The following is a 15,392-nucleotide window of genomic DNA, read 5'->3' as shown; positions in this document are numbered from 1 at the left end:
CCAAAAAAAAAAAAAAAAAAAAGTGAGAGCTGCTCATTCTCTCTGACTAAACACATCAGCTGCTGCAGTGTCCACTTCCCGGCTGGACTCCCTCCCAGTCTCTGTGAGGGATTTGTTGCTCGTGTGAAACTTTTATTTTGAAAGGCTCTTTCTTTTTCTGGGATGGAGCGGTATTGTGCAACGTGCGTCCCTCTCATGTGGTTCTGGCAGATGTATCCTGCTCTCAGTGTGGTTTCCCACTCTTTCACTGCCTCGTCTTAACCAACTAAATGTGGCCCAGCTCTCCATCGCTGCCATTCCTTTCCCTCCACGCCGGAGCTCAGGAGGAACGCTTTTCCTCCTTCCGTCCACTTTTCCCAGCGCGAGGATCAAATGAGAGGGGAGCGGAGAGTTTCAGTTTGGCTGGTACGAGGAAAGTCATTTATTTAAAGCGTCTCAACACCACTAATTATTTGCTGCAGCCCTGTTTTTTTCCCCTCCTCGTGCATTTTAATTAGCAGCAGTTTTTAGTAGCGGACCGCCTGTGCTAAATTAGCTGCCTCAGAGAAAGAAAGGGAAGCTAACTACACACTTCATCATTTTGCACCTCGAGAGCGGCTCAGGAATCCCGCTCATCCTCGGGAAGACGGTTTTCCGTGAAAGATGCGTTTGACCTCTGACTCTGGTGTGTACAACACCGGGAAAACAGGAGTGTGTGCGCGCTTCTCACACACACTCTCCCACACACTCTCGCAGACACTCAGCAGCTAAACTGGGTTATTAGAGCGATTTACATCATAATGCAGGCGTCTGGTTGCTTCAATGGCGTTGTGTGTGGGAACGTCTTGCCTGGAACAGCTGTACGCTCAGACAGGAACAGAGAAATAGACGCCGTACTTCTCCTCTGATGTCCGTGTGAAGCCGGGCAGTATTTTAAATATTCATCATTTCTGGAGTGAAAACTTTTAAACTGTTATTCTTTTATTATTATTATTTTGCAGCAGCACAGAAAGAAGAACGAAAAAAATGCCTCACAGGCTGAATTTGCCTGACACTTCCAGTCCCACAGCTGACAATTAAAACCAGTGTTTTTCTTCCTTCACTCCGCCCATTAGCTTTCATTCTAGTCGACCCCAAACTGACAGAGGAAGGAAAAAAAAGCCTGAAATAATCGGCTGCAGATTCAGCACTGATTTCATCTATCATGTCATGGTACTGGTGGCAAAAAAGGAAGGAATGTGTTTTTAGTAAAATGGCTCTCCAAGCAGTGGAGCAGAAAACAAAAATACATTTGGAAATATTTTGGAATCAAATCCCTGCCGTGATCTGGATTTGGAATCGTCTTCACAGATCATGATAAAAGGATTCTTCTCCGTCCTTTTGCAGCTGCTTTTGTGACTTCTCTGTGTTTATGCTAACAGCTGCAGGATTTTGAGGGCCGATATTTTCATGTCGGACCTGCAAATTGAAGAAGAAGCACACACACACACACACACATGCACACACAGAGATGCCCGGTGCTCTCCACTCGCCCATTTATTCTATTAATCCCTGACTGAGATGAAAATTCTGATTATAATCCCTGAGGCGCCCCTCACTCAGACACAGCATTGCTAATGTCTCCAAAGAGACCAGCGTACGTGTATATGTGTGTGTGTGTGTCTTTTTCTATCAATATTCTCCTCCTACATAAAAAAACGTTAAAATTGAAAATCTAAATGAATTCTTCGTGGATTATTTCTGCGGTAAATACACTTTCAAATGTCCGAAAATTGATTTCTCCTAATTAAAATAAAGACGGTGCAGAAAATCCATTTCAATGTATTAGGATGGATTTGAATATGGGGGAGCTAAAAGCGAGGGAGCGACATATTACAGAGAAATATTGACTGATAAGCTATCAATATTAGCTCATTAACACAGATATTATCGTGGGATGATGAATCCAGACGACCCACAAGTCGCACGTTCCGAGTATTTTTAGTCTGTGATCCACCGATTAGCAATTAGCTTATCAGCTAATGCACCTCAATACACATTAGAGCGTTTTTAGCACTGTCACCGTCTGGCTGTGGCCCCTCATTTGGCTCATTTCAATCAGTCGATGCAGATTCAGGACAGCCGATGGACATGTTTGTTGTGTGTGTGTGGTTGTGTTTTACTCACTATACTGCAAAGAAATGTAGAAATAAGCCAAAAATTCTTCCCTCATTGGCAGATTTTCTTTAAAAATTTCTGTCCATATTGTTATTAAAGTCAAGATATTTTATTTTAAGAAAGAAAGTCTTGACATTTTTTCTCAAGTAGCGCTTAAAAAAAAAAAAACTTTATTGATAAGTTTTTTTTTCTTGCAAGACAGAAAATAAGATTTTGTTTTTCTTGAAACAAGAGTCATTTTACTTTCTTAAGATTTGGGTTTTGCAGTGTGATCTCCAGCTGCTGTCTTGCATCTTTAACTGGAGTGTGAACTTGTTGACAAGTTCAAAGCATTCACTGTCACAAAGACCTGGACGCGTGTCCACAGTCCAGGCGGAGCCGCCGGGGGGGTGGGACCGTGCGGGAGAGAAGCAGTGACACCAAGGCCTGTTGCTTGATCCTGTTTAGCTCAGACACCCACAGACCAGCTCCTCCATTTGGTTACGTAAGACGGTATTAGAGCAGGAGAGTGCTAACTACTGCAAACGTCACAGTGTGTCCCCGCGTAGAGGGTTACTGCACTCGTTGAATATTCATGAAGACGGCCCGGCTTTTAGTCCTGAGCACATTTCCCTAAACTCCGTGAAGTCCTTCATCCCTGTCACATCCTCAGAGAGACTTTTGACTCCTCCATAAGGCAAGTCAGGAACAGATGATGCAGGATTAACTTGTGCGACCTTTGACCTCAGTATATGCAGAATAAAGCTATTCTATTTGCGATTGTCAAAATGTTCCCAGTGGTTTTTTATTATTATAATTATGCAGTTTTTAGCCCAAATCACATCTGATCTTTGGTGTAGAGAAAGCCTGCCCACACTTCCCATCATCCATCTGCTCAGGGGCCCTCTAGCTAGCTTACAGCCCCTCACAACACCAAGCTAACATTACAAGAAAAATGGTGAGCAATATCAGAGCTGTACAGTTTGAGCCAGAGACCTGCTCAGAAAATCAAAGATGTGTGTGGATCTGGTCTTCTAAAAGTAGATGTATTAGAATGTTGTGTATTTTGAATGTCAGGGCTCTCAAATTTACCTTGGGACCACTGAAGGCAGAGTATGGCTCAGTCTGGGCTGTATGGGGTTACATTTATGCCAAATTATGTTTTTGCATCCACTATCTATATGTTTGGTCCATTGTCTATGTCTACTGAACAAGTTTATTGAACATTTCGTCATGTCTATGTGCTGATAAGCAATATCTTCTGCGTGTCCTGTGAAACAACAGGAGCTAACGATGCTAGCAACTGTTGCTAAGGACTTTTCTGAGGACAGATCCAACCAAATGCAAATGCAAAGTTTTAAGCATAAAGCAAAGAAGTCTGGAAACGCAGAAGATATTGCTTAATAGACACTGAACTTTCATATTAAGGCGGGGGCCGCAACATATCGACTTGTGGGCCACAAATGGCCATCTTAAGACCCCTGTTCTACGTCAAACATTAGGTTTTTTTTAAATGACATTTTTTGTCTGCTCATAAATCACAACAATTTGAATAAAGAAATATTCTTTATTCTTTATTTATGTCTTCCGCCATGAGAAAAATGCCACACGAATGCATTTTTCATCAGAGTGGGTCTATTGTCCCTCCATGCTGGTAGATCTGGATGGGATCTAGAGGTTCTCCTCCTCCATGACTCAAACTGAAGGCCTTGTAAAAGACTTAAACTGATTTCCCCCTCCTCCCATGGAAGTTGGGAGTGTAAAAAAAAAAAGAAAGAAAAACACAAGGATCAGTTTGGAACTGCAGCTTATGATGGCGCAAATCCAAAATCCAGGGGAGTAACGCGTGTGTGGCAGCCTGCTTGGACAGGAAGTGATGCTGAAGAGGGGCAGAAGTGGCCTCCGCCGCGACATCAAAGAACCGCCCACCCGCCAAGCCTGCCCGGCTTTCTGTGTTTACAGTGGCGGCAGTGCGCCGGTGACGTCAAGCGGGCCCCGCGCACGCGGCGTGTGACGGAGGATTGTTTATTGATCTGGCTCATTGTGTTTATGCGAGCAATCTGACATCCACGCTACATTTACCTCCTCGTGGTGAGAGCGAAAGCTGCTGTTTTTGGCTGGCTGTGTGTGTGTTTGTTCACACACACACACATCCACACACACAGAGGTTGCAAGTGTAACTCCGCTCTCTTATTATGTTAAAGGACTGTTCATAAAACTGTTTATACACTACAAAGCTTATTTATATAGGCCACTGGATTACAGGCTGACTCTATATGCCACACACGCATGCAGCCACAAATGCACACACACACTCTCATGCAGACATCGTCAGATATGTGCTCACTCATCAGTGCTTCGCCTTACTTTACCTGTCATTACTCAAAGCACGTCCACATGTTGGTCAGAGCAGGACATCAGCTGTTGGAGTGTCAGTGTGTGTGTTTGGGAATTCGGTTTCATGTTGGCTCAACTGCTACTACAACCCCACAAAGCCAGCACGCACTCACACAAACACGCCGCCGTCCACCCGCCGCGTCTGCCTCCAACGTTTGGGGGAAAAAAAAAAAAAAAATCAGGCTTTCCATCAGCGACGGCGCTTTCTTCTCCTTCCACTCGACAACCGTAACAACGCTCCGAGCTAAATCCAGTCAGAGCAGACTTTTTGGGGAATTTTATTTCTTTGACTGTGCTGCAGCTGCATGGGGAAATGCACTCAGGCAGCACAGATGACGCCAAAATCAATCTTTTATTCATTAGCTTGAAAAAAATGAACCTTTTTGCTGCAGATAAGATAAATATATTGAGGTATCAAGGGGTTAAAAACTGATTTTTACCATTTTTATTAACCCTTTAAACCCAGTGATCCTTAAACACATTTTTAATGTATTGTAACTTTTTAAACTGGCTCACGCCGCTTTTCTCCAAAATCTACTGGAATTACATTGATCGTGCTAACATTTCACGTTTCACATTCCACTTTCAGTTGCTGAAATATCTTTTATTTTGAAAAAAATAAAAACGCTTTTCATTTTTACTTCAATTTTCGTGCTTGTCTTCTGATAATAGTGGGTCGCATAACACTTACGGATTGTGAGATGTCTTTGCATCCCCCTGTTGCATGCTTCCCTTGCAAACACCTCCCGAAAACTAAAGATTTACCAATCCCGAAGACAATCGCAGACGTGCAGCCGCCATGCAGAAGGACCCCCCCCCCCCCCTCGCCCAGCACCAGCAGCAGCGCTGACTTTTCCTGATAATTTGCGGAGGCTCATTTGAATTTTAAGCGCTACTTTAATCTTCAAAGCTCAGATAGCTTTATGAATATGCATGCAGTGGGCAGACTTTAGTTCATTACCTAGTTGTAAATTCTAATGACCATTAGGTCCTCACAGTAATTGCCAATTGTTTTGCATTTTTGATTGGCCTATTACCATGCGCATTTGTGGCGCACATCAGCCACGCTTGTCAGAGCCGGCATGTCAGTGTGTGTGTGTGTTTCAGTGAGCACTTTTTTTTTTTTTTTTGTGCCTTTGGGTTACAGATGTGTTTGTGGGCTGGCTGTTTTTTAGGCTAATATAAATGAAAGCTGCATTTTTTTTTTTTTTTTGTAATTGCACAAAGACTGAGAGGCGAGTCGGAGATTGGACACATTTAATTTACATGATGTCTCGTCTGTTCCCTCATTACACTGCTTGTTTCTCACCAGCACACACACACACACAAATTACACCCAATGTGAACCATCTGGCTCCTTCTTGTACGTGCCCGTCTTGACGTGGTAAAATGATTTCTCAATGCCCATCTCTCTCCTTCTCCTTTTCTGTCAGCCCTTCTTTGGGTTTCTCCTTGAACAAACAGATGTCGTACCTGTCTCCTCTCTCTTCCTTCTGCTGCCACCTTGGAGACAGTGATTGGTCTTTCTAATTGAGGTTTTCTGTGAAAATGGAAGAAAACTAAAAGTGAAAGAGACAAAGAAAAGGATTTTTTGTTGTTGTCTCTCAGCAGAGAAAACTTTTTTTTTTTTTTTTTTGCACCTGCTCATAAAACCAACTTGCTTTTTTCCGTCTTGCAACTTCCTTCCTGTGAGGAAAAAACAAAAGGAAAAAGGTCTAAGGCCGCTTTACTGTCATCTAGAGCAGGGGTCCCCAAACTATGGATCCGGCCCTCCTCCACATTTGAGGAGGAGCTACGTTGACATTATCTTTGTGTTTAGTCGACCTCTTTTGACTCTATGTAAATGCACATTAGGGGTTTAACAATGAATCGACTTCTATTCCGATGATTAAATCAGATCCATCGTCTAAGAAAAGTTGTTAATTGAATCGACTAATAAAATCGTTTCAAAGTGAAACAAATCATTTACACTCAAAGTAAGAAAACACCATTTGGATTGAGATATGTTAGGTTTATTTTACAGTGGACAACACACATATAATGGTAACACAAAATGATCAACCATCATTATAGTCAAAAGTGTTGAAACACTTTGAATTTAGCAGTCATGTGACCATACGGTGTTTTAGAATGTTCTAATAATGTTCTGTTTGTATTATTTTGATGTGGAAAAACAGCAGTGAACTAAAATGAATTAAACTAAAATGTGAATTATTGTTTACTGGTTTGCAAACATGTTTAATTTACACTTTTGCAAGAAATACAAGGAATCTGGAAAACTTTACCTGCACTGTTCAGTACCAGATATTTATCTCTGAGTCTCACCGGCTGAAGTTTTGGTTAAAGATGTTCTGGATACATTTTTGGTCAGATAATCGGATCAAAATGATATGTAGCATGAACCGTTACATCCCTAACACATAGTGGTTATATGCACATTTTGGGCCTCCACGTTCAAAATTCTCGCTTTCATGAAAGTTTCTATGACTATTTTTGGGCTCTATGTGCAAAAAAAGTACACACATTAAACTAGGGCAAACTTTGACCAATCAGGGACTCGGATTTGGAAATCTCAATAATTTGTAAATTGATCATGGAGGAAAAATATATAATCACTGGAGCAAGATGTACACCACTCTGACATTTGGCACCAAGCCTCTTCTAACTGTAGGTACATGCGCTAGTATCGGGTAGCGACAGTTCAGTGTAAACACCATAGGATGAACACGATGTGTTCAAGGACCGTAGCATTATATGTAACCAAGGAATTTAGTAAATGACAGCAACAAACAGGGGCGTCCGGCACATGTTCTAACGTTTACATTCGTCTTTGTTTCTTTTCTTTTCATGCCTTTAACCTCCATTTCCTCTCCCAAACACACACACTTCAGCGCTTCCTCCTTGCAGTTTGAGCTCCATGAGTGAATCCAAACGTACGCCACGATGAAAAGGAATTCTTAATCACCCAGAGAGGGAACAAACAGCCATGTAGCTGAAGGAGTTTGGGTCTGGTTGGGAAGGTTTTTAGGGGGTTTCTCTGGTGGGACTCAGAAGGCTTGTTTCCTGAGGTCCCACACACACACACACACAAACACCTCTGGCTGCTGTTCCTCATGACAAAGTAGTTAATATTCATCTGGGAAACTGAATCCAGAACACAGCTAAATTATTAAACCTATGAACTTTTTAGGCAGTAAGATGAACTGATGAGCCACATCGATGAGATCCTCCTCTTCCTCAGCTGCATGTTCGTGTGCTCATGGTCTCTCCTTGTGCCTGGTGATTGGTCTTTAGCCAAGGGCATGCATAATTGATCCCCTACCTGCGATCATTTTCTTGATGTAATTGCCCTGGTAAGATATGATGAAATCTAATGGATAATTTATCCCAGAAAAAGACATCCCTTTAAGGCCTTCTTGTTTTGAACTGGGATGTCTTCCAGGTTAAGACGGCTAATATTTTAAATCTTTAGGGATTTTATTCTCAAACTGTTTGAAATTCGGACCATTATGTTTAGAATTTCTTGTAAAAAAAATGAGTTTAACACATAAATTATTGTCTCTTCTGTGAGTCAACCTGTCCTCAACAACAACAACAAAATAACTAAGGGGTTCTACATGTAAATAAATCATCTTCTTAAATAAGTACTGAAGTGTGAACGAGACACAATTTCTTGAGTTCACACTGTTTAAAAAAACATAAAAAAGCCAGGAGTAAAGGTGGAGTTCAAGAAGAGGAACTGGAAGATCTTTGTTTTTATTCTTTTTAATTCTGGTGGGTGATCCCTCCACTCATCCCTGGCCTTTTTCTTTTCTTTATTTTTTTTTATTTTTTTTGCATTGGCCTACAGATGTGTTCCGGCTTGTTCTGGACGCTCACACACATACCTAAAGCTGCCTTTTAGCCTTTGTTTAACTCCAATCTTTAGTCTTGGAGCTTGTTAAAAAAGATTGGCTCAGAAGTGGACTTTTTTTTACCCGTCTGCCGATAGACAGGCAGGACAAAGACACACACACACACACACACACTCGTAGTGTTTATCTTTGCAGCGTGCGGGGAAATGCAGGCCCCACTCTGCAATGCTGGGAGAGGTGCTGAGAGAAATGAGGGGAGGGGAAGAAGAAGACTGATAGACGGAGATGGGAGGAGAGGGCATAGGGGTAGAGCGTCCTCAGGGGATGAGGGGGGGCAGAAATGGAGAGGGGGCAGAGCGAGGAAGGAAAGGTTGGGTCCTGGTGGCGACTGTCCATTAACAGATGAACTTGGCGGACGTCCAGCTGTTTGATGAGGCGGGTGTCACACACACACATACACACACACATCAACATTTACATACTCTGTGTTTGCCTGCTCTGGGTATTAACCCATTGTTGCCTGCAGTGTGGGATCACATTCCCTGTTTTTGTGCGCATGCAGCTCAGCGGAGCCAGTTCAGACTAGTCTGTGTGGAAACGGTGCAGCTAAAGATAAAGGAGACCAACAGACAAGTGAAAAACGGCGAGCGGCGGACTGATGCAGGAGGAAGTAAACCATGTTTATTTCAGCCTCTGCTCGTCCAAGTCGACTGCAACGAGCAGTTGGTTGGGGAAGGAGTTGGAGCGCAAAACGATGAGGGTTGAACGATTTGTGTGAACGCCACATTTCTGAGCTGCTGCATGGCGTGTGCTGTGAATGCCTTGCTTAAGGGCAGGTTCAAGCCTGTCCAGTTGTAACTTGATGAAGTAACTGGCTGCTTCCCCTCTGTCTAATGCAACGTTTTGTGCACTTTTGCTTGACACCTTCTGTCCGGCGGGGCTAAAGGATCTTTTGTGTTACACAGAACTTGATGGTCATTATATATCTAAAGCAGGAGTGTCCTCGAGGGTCGCTGTCCTACATGTTTTTCAACCAACCTGCCATTGAAGCTCCTTATTGGCTAAACACACCTGATCCAGGTAATCAGCAGGAAATAAGGCAGGGTTTCTGGAAAACCAGCAGGAGGCCGGCCCTTGAGGACTGACTTTGGACACTCCTGATCTAAAGCCTTACAACTGCTCTTACAAGTAGATTCAGGCTGTCTGGGGCTGAAAAATGGGCACATTTTTGTGGGGCACGCAGGAGATTCCAAGGTCGCAGACATCTCAGTGAACCTGTTGAGTGAAAATGTTCATGTACATTTTTTTCTATGGGTATGCTGCGGGTGACAGGTAAACAACACGTAAGGGTAAATTAGGTTATATGCAGTGTGTGTAACTTACATTATCCATACAAATACTTTTTGGTACATTTACCACACACATGACAAGAGGTGCTGTAAGGCCCTCCTGTACTCCCCTCAGGATGCAGTCGCTCTTGTCTACGACCCTTCACTGGTCCCAAAAATCCACGGTAGCCTATCAGGTCAACCCTCCCCCATGTGGGTGCGTGTGGCTACTAAGGCTTATTACGATGTGGGATTGTCTCTCCACCTCTATCATGGGTGGAATTCAGTATTTGAGGCTCCTTCTAAATGTGAAGTCAAACTTTTAAGAAGTCTCTCTTTTGATGATGCACATCACACTGGTTTCCATTATCGCTTTCAGAGTGCAGAAACTCCACTGAGTACTGTCATTAGCAAGAGGGGCTAATAGGCTATGTGGTACAGCAGATATTTATGAGAGAAACATGGGTAAATGTCTTCAGGAGCTTGTGTGGCAGTTGTGTGTCCATGTCAATATAGGCTGGGCTTGTTGTTTCTCTGGAGACATATGTGGATACTTTAGGAGAAAAGTAAAGTTAGTGTTTTTAATATATATATATATATATATATATATATATATATATTCTCCAATTTATTTGCAAAACTAAAGGTTAATGTTAATGTAGGTGACCAAAGGCTTGAATTTGTACAGTGAGAGGAAAATCGGCTACTTTTAGCAACTAGAAGAGTAATAAAGCGGTGAAAGGAAAAGAGGATCTTTCATGCATTTAAACAGGAAGTTTTCCTTTATTTTCTCCATAAAAAGGCTTGTTTAGGTTCAAAAACACTGCCAAAGAAGTCCAAAGATATAAAACACGAGTTTTGTTTTGGAAAATCCAAACTAAAGATAGGAACAATTGCGTTTTTAAAGGAGAGGTGAAAAGATCTCTATCCTGTCTTCCCTGAGTTGAAGAGTTTAAAGAAGGTCAATTCTGATGTTGCTTTAAATATACTATGACCTACAGTCATGTACAGTAAGATCTGGGAAGTTCCAGTTACTCTTGTGTTTATACCAAACAGAAAATTCTCAGCTGTGTGTAAACAGACGTCACACCGATGTCCTTCAGCGTGGGTGACTGGACGTGTGCAGGTCACACATAGAAATTAGGTGTCCTCTAGTGACTCTCACAGGACCAGAAACCGGAAACTGTGTTCTGGATGCTCTCAGATGGACTGGTGACTCATTCTGTGTACTGGATGTGTGTACTCTGCCTTTGACCAAGAGTGGCTTGGTATAGGCTCCAGCAACAATGTGACCCCGAAAGGGATTAAGTGGGATTAGAAGATTGATGGATGGATGGGTGGATGGGTGGATGGATGGATAGATGGGTGGATGGGTGGATGGGTGGATGGATGGATAGATGGGTGGATGTGTTCTGGACTGTGCACCAACTAAAGGAAATGCAACATTAATGTTTGTTTAATAAATTCCAAAATATCTTAGATATACATTTGGAAGATCAATTTTGAATGTTGGCAACAAGTATTTGTTCAATATATAAAGTTGCAGTAAATGGAGGAAAAGTTGGAATTTCAGCTTAAGGAAGTTAATGTTTAGACAAAGTGTTTCAAATGGTTTTCTGAACACCTGAAAATTCTATTAGTGTCCCATAAGAACTAAATCTGGCAGTTCTTGGGGTTATCAAATTCTAGGTAGAAAGGAAGTAAATGCCATTTATCATTTACTACAAGATAAGTCATTTCCAAAGTGGTTGCTAATGCCCGTGTAAATGAGCAATTATATAAAAATTGTTGTTGGTTTTTTAGAAGGTTTAGAAACTTACTTGAATTGTGGTGGGATCCCTATCCTGGTTTTCTTGTTGATGAGGGTTTAGTTTCACTTGTAGTCTAATGCTGGTGCAGTTTGGGACCTGCAACAGACCATGTAATAGACGGTTAAAATACAAGGAATAAAACAGCCCATAAAAAATGTTAAATCTACAGTGTTCCATCACTATATCACTATGTTCACCTTCCTCTGTCTTGTTGTTTCACATTTTTTTTAAGTGCAATTTTGCATGCTTTTTTTTTAAACAGTTCATTGTAGTCTGCGTCGTGATTGGCTCCTGTAGAGATGTGTGGAGATCTCAAAATCTACATAAATCTCACATCATGATCAGATTTTGTTATCTTCTTGACAGTTTTCGATAAAAGTTTAAACTTTGAGAGTTTAAACAAACAAGAAAAGTGTGAAAATGTTCATATCTGTCTGACAAAAAGCCTTATAAAGTGTGTAGTGAGGGGCTTTTAAAACATTTATTTTCCTACTTCATGGATTTTACCTATTCCAGGTTTTTTATGGAGCGTATTCCCCTCGATAAATGAGGGAACATTGTTGTAACAGCTAAAAGCAAAATTGGAAGAGTAATCTCATTAATAATTGGTCGTTTGTTGTAACTGCTCAGCATTTTCAGGAGGTTTGAATCACTCAGTGATGTAGGAAAACAAAACAAAGGTGTGGCATCTTTTGACTTTCAGTGGCATCTAAGATCTAACTTCAGGACACTTCCTTACAAATTACCAACCTTGACCTTAGAAAAATATGGAACAAAGGAAGAAGTGTATTACACAATTTATGCCATTCAAGATGATCCTGATCAGCACTCCAGTGTTAGTCATCAAAGTGTTTTTTGTCCTGCAGAATTAGCTGGGGAGTTCATCTTTTTGTGAACCTGTTATGGCAGGTTTATACTCAAATAGCATCATTGTTGGGTAGATTTTTACCATTTCTGCTATTTTCTTTGAGTTTTGTGAAACACTTGTTTTTTCTTTTATAATGAGTGACTTATTTACATCTCTAAATGCTTTTTCAACTAAATGTAGTCATTTGTTAGTTTGTGCCGAAGTGCTGCTGGACAAATCTAACTCTGAGCCTGAAATGTCATTTTGACACGTGACTTCTTCTACCCCAGAGGTGTTTCATGTGGGTATTTGCATCAGGGTCTTGGCAATGTTGCTAAGATCAGTGATTGTTGCCGCAAATCCGGTATAGGCAGACCATAATTTCAGCACACGGTCGCATGCACTCCCCAAGGCTTGTAAGTGGTGTTACTTACCGGTCTTACCTTGTGGTCATATCTCTGCACGCCCCCCATCTGCAGGCTGTTTGTGGCAGCTTTTGCTGCATTAAAAATGAGAGCTGTTTGGCTTGGAGCTACCATATCGGCCACCTTCTTTTCTGCCGCGCTCTAATCTTATGTAAACACAGCAATCAGCTCCCAGCTCACTCTGGCAGATGCAGGCCAGCAGTGATGTGCCAGTGTGATATATCCGTCTAAAGCCCGGATTAAAAGTTTGGAGGCAGGGGGCGGTTAAGGGGAGGGGAGTTTATGCTGGAGTTGAGGGGTCAGCTGTCATCTTTTTAGTGTATGTCTATGTGAGGCAACAAAAAGAAGTCTGAAGGGAGGCCAGAACTTGAATCTGTTTTGGTACGGTGGCCTGGAAGTACAAATTACACCGACAAATCACTCAATGCAAAAACATAGTAAAGATGAACAAAAAAATAAAAAAGCAAAATTAATATTTATAAAATGCTTTCTAGAAACCAAAACACAATAGAAAAAAATAAAAATAAATAAAAATAAAATGTTTCGAGAAACAAAAGTAATTTCCAGAAACAGATTAGATGGTGACGTTTGTCCATTATTTCAACCGAAAGTTATTTGGCATGAAATTATACTGGATATGCTCCGTACTAATGATATAACTTTTATTAGTATACAGATATGGAAGACAAATTTGAAAAAGTCAAACTTAAAAAAACAATCAAACATCACCATCCAGTCAGTGATCTCCTTTTCCGTTTTTGTTTTTTGTGTTTCGCTTTTTAACCTTTTTTAAATTTGGAAATTAAATTTTATTTTATTATAGTTTTCTGGAATTGTTCTTTAGTTTTTAGAATTTTGCAGTGATTTCTAAAATGTATATATTTTCTAAATGTGCTTTACTTTTTGATTGTTTCTGTTATGTTTTCCATTGAGTGATTTGTTAGTAGTCCTGCTTTTTATGAATGAAACTGTCAGAAAACTTCGACATAGAAGGTTTGACTTGTTCATGCTTTAATTTACTAAGGTTAGAAATTTGAATACATCACAATATCTGATAATCACAAACAGAAGGAATGTAAAGTTTGGATCAGAATAAGAATCTTAAGATAAAAAGGAATGAAGAGAGAAAAGGACATTTAGCTGAAAGAGGCATGTTATGATGTGACCCATGTACCAGAGAAAGCATATGTCTTCCAAAGAATATTTTATACATCTGTGTGTGTGTGTGTTTGTGCACGTGTCCGTGGCTCTCTGAGTGTATCTGTGTCTGTGAATGATCTATGGTTTGTGTTTATCGCGCCATATTTCGGCCTGGCCTGCCGTCACCGACGTATGAATGATAAATTGCGGATGTCCATCGGATTCACCCGAGCACCTGTGGTCCCTCGCTCCCCAGGCAGCGTGGCAAGAGAGCAGATAAAATAAATAAATAAATAAAACAGGTAAAGCGAAGAGAAAATAAACATAAACACCTCTCAAGGATACATGAGAATTTATTTTTTTTAATGTCCTGACTTTATTAAACCTCTTTATGCTGCAGTCTAGATTTGATGCTTTTTGCTTACATATGAACACAAAGACATCAAAAACCGTCTGGGAATATCTGGATGATAACGATGGTAGTTCTGTGAACATTTTTAAACTTATTTTTAATCTAAAAGCTTAAACAGCTGCATTTCCCGTCCGTGTTGCTTCCTTTACCTTGTTTGCCTTTTTTTAATCTCCTTTTAAAACTGCAGCTTTATCAAAGAGGAACACTTGCGTATCCTTTCTTTATCTACCTGCTTTTATCAGCTGCTTATGAAGTTCTTCAACTGCAGATAAAGGAGATTTGAGGTTCCCACTCCACCGGCAGGTTATTGTTCGATGGGTAAATGAAGATTATCTAAAGGGAGGATGCGATAAAGTAGCAATGATTTTAGGGATCAGACGCCGTCTTGTTTTAGAGTTCAAGTGTTTCTAACCGGAAAGGCGACAAATGGAAAAAAAAAAACAGGCAGCACAAGGGTTGGATGTCAGACCTGACATGAACAGGTTTTTCTTCTCACTATAAGGGGAACTAAAAGGCTTTAAAAAAAAAAAAAAAAAAAAAAGAGGTACTGCGCCTTATAATACTAAGCTCCTTAAGTCGTATTGCATAGCGATTTTAAGAGATACATGGCATTCTGTCAAAATGTTTGGTGGTATTGTGAGTATGCTAACATGGCTAACATGTAGTGTGTCATATTGTGCTTTTAACGTGTTGTAATTAAGGTTTTGAGTTAGCAAAGTCATAGTAATGTTTTTATTATTACCACAAGATTTTTTACGTGTTAATAACAAGATTAGGAGTTAGCGTGGTAATGATAATGTTTGTTGTCGGGGTATCACGATACTTTTTAATGTGTTGCTAAGAAGATTAGGAGTTAGCATAGTCACACAAACAAGATTGGGAGGTAGCGTAGTTACAATACTGTTTGTTTCAGCGGTATCAGAATTTTTTTACCTGTTAATAACAAGATTAGGAGTTAGCATAGTCACAGTAACGTTTGTTGTAGTGGTATCAATCTGAATTATTTATGTGTTACCAATATGCTAGGCAGTTAGCAAAGCCACAGTAGTGTTTATTTTAATGG

The 15,392-nt window shown here is 40.8% G+C and overlaps 1 protein-coding gene across 1 annotated transcript in view; it reads left to right on the top strand.

Moving 5' to 3' along the window:
- bcl11aa (BAF chromatin remodeling complex subunit BCL11A a) overlaps nt 1–15,392 on the top strand; it is a gene marked incomplete at its 5' end in the record, with an annotated part of 55,031 nt that overhangs the window by 3,960 nt on the left and 35,679 nt on the right.

This window comes from Oryzias melastigma, linkage group LG15, assembly GCF_002922805.2.
Source record: "Oryzias melastigma strain HK-1 linkage group LG15, ASM292280v2, whole genome shotgun sequence".
Taxonomy (NCBI): domain Eukaryota; kingdom Metazoa; phylum Chordata; class Actinopteri; order Beloniformes; family Adrianichthyidae; genus Oryzias; species Oryzias melastigma.
Note: the sequence above shows the minus strand (reverse complement) of the source record. Positions and strands in the feature narration are given on the sequence as shown.